Consider the following 4,107-nt stretch of genomic DNA (forward strand, 5'->3'; position numbering starts at 1 on the left):
AGTTTCCAGAATGGCTCTGTACCTATTTTAGGATGTGTGCAATTTCACATGAAGGTATATGGTTGATGTAGAAACCTGGATTAAGAACAGCGAGCACCAAATATAACATCAATCATACTCTCAAACATATAAAAGCCCTCTAATGTAAGAGTATGGGTAGGGACAGTAAATACACTTTGGTGTCAGGTGGTACCCTCTGGCTATTACCAAGAAGTGGGAGCTGAAACAGCTTCCGTAAGTTCACCTCCTGTTTATCCCACTCCTTGTATATTTTTGGAGTACACACTGCTCATGGCTGTAACAGAGAATATTTTACCAAGGGTCAAGCTTGCCAGTTATGAAGATTAGCAGACTGAGCTGGGGGTGGGAGGAGAGATGTAGGTGCCTGAACTTCCTGATTCATTGAAAAGACTTTGAGAGGAGGTGCTACAGCACAGCATAAGTCAGAGTCACTTCCTTAAAAGGTCAAGTAGAAGACAGAATATGGTGTTATTTATCAGGCAATTGCAGCATCAAGAAAAGCTGCTTTCTGGGCCTGAGGAAAGAGAAGAAGCAGCAATGACTCAAACAGCCTAAGAACCAAAAGTGATGCCACCAACATAAGGTAAGTCATGAATACCTGCTGAATTGCTGTCTGATAACCACAGAAATCCAAATACATGGAAAATCAAGGAATTAATGTTTCTTTGGATTTTAAGGAAGCATATGCATCTTCTTCTGTTTTCTCTACAGGGTCAAATATCACCTATTTCTGCACAGACAAGTTTATACGAAAAAGACACCTGTCTCAGTTACCTAGGCTTAGAAGTCCTACTTTCAAAATTGCCAGGCAGTGCAAAAATCTGGCAAAGGACATGCAGTGCTTCACAGAAGGAAATGAAAACATCTAACTGCTACTGTATCAAAAATCAAGTAAAGTGAGAAGGGACACATCAGCCATATCATATGCATACAGGAATCCAGGAGTCTAAATTTGTTTCAGGTGCTTATGGGTAAACAAGTTTGATGCTAAAAATATTGAATTCAATCAATTGTTATTCCTGGAGAAACATTTAGTATTAAATGGAAAAGTATCTTTTCTGGAAGTTAATATGTTTCTGACCAGCATGCTGTACTGCATTGCATGCCTGATTGACTGTAATAATTTGTTTTCTTAGTTAATGGAATTCTCTTCTATTTCCTTCTTAACTGTTTTTCAGACAATTGCATTTGTGACAGCTACTTGATCAAAATCATGATAAGTAAATCTAGAACTTGTGGTAACTTTGTGTGATTTTATAGATTCTGTATTAATTAAAAACAAACAAACAAACACAAAAACAAGAACAGAGATTCTTTCCTTTCTATCACTTTGAACTTTCTTAAACATCCAGAGAATCATCATTAACATGGGAGAGTAAGTACTGTACTCGTTCTGTTCAGAATGTTCCTAGCTACATATCATCCAAAATTTAATGATTTCCCTGTTGAAATGCTGAATAAAAATTATTTGTTGTGTGCCATCAACCTGAATTTTGTTAGTTGTGCTAGTCTCCATGACTAGGTTGTGATGAATTTGAGGAATGTTTTCATAAAATCTGTGCAATGAAAGAATTGTTATTTCTCACTGTCTAGTCTGGCCTTAAAGAATGCATGCCAGTTGTATGGGAATAGTTGAGTCACGGCCTAAGCCACTGCTTGAGCACCTGGGGAAAGGACTGGGTCAGCCCTGGGAGCACAGGTAAAGGCAATTCATCTGTGCAACTGGAAGGAGTGGAGCCTAGCTCCACTTCTCTTATACCCCATTTAAGGGCTGACTGGCACTGGGGAAGGATCTCTTTCTGGAGAATGCTCCTTCACAAAGCTTTCCCCTGTAAACCTAGGACCTTCTGATATGGGTGGTCAATATTCTTCCTTTAGAGTATCTCTCTATTGTGCCAGTCACCATCGCATGTTTATCATATGTGCCATCATCGCATCTTTGTTATAATGCCTTTCCCATTGTATTGATCAGTCCAATAGTTACATTTGATGAGCCAGGCAGGCTCACCCGGGGTGAAAACTACAGATAAAATACCAACAACAACATGGAACTTGGAAGATTTCCTAGTTCCCAGTAAGAAGAAAAAGCCTCCTCAAGGTACATGGGCCACTATGCCCGAGCCACCTGAGGAAAAAGAATTCACAATTGCACAATTACTTGCATGATGGGAGATGCCTATAGGAGGCCCTATGTTTAGCTGACAATTTTTTGGTCCCAAAAGAACATACAAAGGATTATGGATCTGACTGACACAGCTGTGGAAACATCAGTTATTGATGCGGATCCAACTCAGTTTAATGGGGATAGAGTGATGATTGGAGGCTTTGAGGGACAGACCACTCTGGTAATCTAAACACAGTTGAAACTGGGGGTTGGCCCAGGTTTGGGGTATATTTGATCCTATCCTCTCAGCTGAATTGGACGTTCATGTCACTCAGGATGGCTTTGGCTGGGACCTATGTCAGTGGCAGAGTTCCATTCAGACCCCCATTGGATTCTGGTCTCAAGCGTGGAGCAGAAGAAAGATACAGTATGATTGTAAAACAGTTATGGACTCTTTATTCTGCATTGCAGGTGGTAGAGCCAATAACCCAAACATCTGAGATCATAGTTAAGACCACCCTGATGATTCTGGGGTGGGTGAAAGTTCTGACCCACCTCCCTAAGACAGGGGTGGCCTAAGCACAAACATTGGCACAGTAGGACTACAGAGGAGTAGTCTGTCTTCACCACTGAAAGAAGAGCTTTAAAAAATCTTAGGGCTAGTGACATATCACAGTGATGAGCTGAAAGAAATGTTGGTGGCTCCACAGGAGGAGAGTCCCATTCAGGAGGGGAAATATCCCATTCTTGAAGATGCCTGGTACCCGGATGGGTCCAGTACAGGTAACCCAAGCGAGTGGAGAGTGGTGGTATACCATCCCTTCACTGAAAAAAATCTAGTTTGAAGAGGTCAGAGCCACCAATGGGCAGAACTGCAAGTCATGTGGATGGATATAACCAAAGAATTTGTGGATGGTATCCTGAGTATCTGCACAGATAGTTGGGCTTTTTTCTAGGAGCTCACTTTTTGAATTGCTCTATGGGCTATCCAGGAATGAACTATTCATGCTCATCCAGTCTGGGGTAGAGATATGTGGTGAAACATATGGAATGTGTTTAAACACAGGACCATACATGTCTACCATATTTCTGGCCACCAATCTCTACAGTCACTGGAAAATGACTAAACTGACATATTGGCCCAAGTTCGATAAATTGAGAACTCACCACCTGAGAACACCATCTGCTGGTTACATCAGAAGCTGCAGCATGCAGTACAAAAAAACAACGTGTGGAGCTGCTAAAGCATGGGGGGCTGCCCATACAACAAACTGTCATCACCCAGACATGCTGAGACTGTGATGCTTGTTCCAAGATGAGACTGAGATCACTGCCTGAAACAACAGCCCATCTTGCTAGAGGACAATCCTCTCCAGCGATGGCAGGTCAATTACTCTGGGATCCTCCCTCAGTCTGATGGGGCTAAATATGCCCGGGCCTGCACTGACACCACAAGCAGGCTAATGTAAGCCTATCCAGTGCAAAGAGAGAACCAGGCATATACCATCAAGGCACAACCAAGTTAATGGCCGCCTACAGGACACCTCAAGTCATCAAGATTGACCAAGGGACACATTTCACTGGAATCATGATACAACACTGGGCAGAAGAAAACAACACTGAATGTTGTTTTCAGTGTGCCCCGGTGGCGCCTTGCAACACTGGGGCCCGGAGTTCGAGTCCCCCCTGTGGCGCAAGTGGTAGAAGTGCCGCTCTGCTACACAGAGGCTCGAATCCCGGGGGCTGGACTCGATGATCTCTAAGGTCCCTTCCAACCCGCACGAAACTATGAAACTATGAAATGTTGATTCTACCTGCCATATAATCTGATGGGGGCAGGCCTTACTGAAGAGTATTCTTATGGCTGCCCTGAAGACAGACTCTCAGTCGCTGCATGGGTGGACAAAGAGACTGAAATCCTGTGGGACTTGAATGAAAGGCCTAGAGACAGCAGATCCAGTGCCCTGAAAATGCTACAGAAA

General features: G+C 43.1%; 1 long non-coding RNA gene across 1 annotated transcript; it reads left to right on the plus strand.

Moving 5' to 3' along the window:
* Nucleotides 1-474: 474 nt before the first annotated feature.
* On the plus strand, nt 475-1,593 carry LOC146762481 (uncharacterized). Its single transcript, XR_014942317.1, has 2 exons — nt 475-604; nt 733-1,593. It is a non-coding gene; the product is annotated as an uncharacterized LOC146762481 (long non-coding RNA).
* The last annotated feature ends 2,514 nt before the right edge of the window (nt 1,594-4,107 follow it).

This window comes from Coturnix japonica, chromosome 1 (assembly GCF_054131305.1).
Source record: "Coturnix japonica strain WE chromosome 1, WE-NBRP24, whole genome shotgun sequence".
Taxonomy (NCBI): domain Eukaryota; kingdom Metazoa; phylum Chordata; class Aves; order Galliformes; family Phasianidae; genus Coturnix; species Coturnix japonica.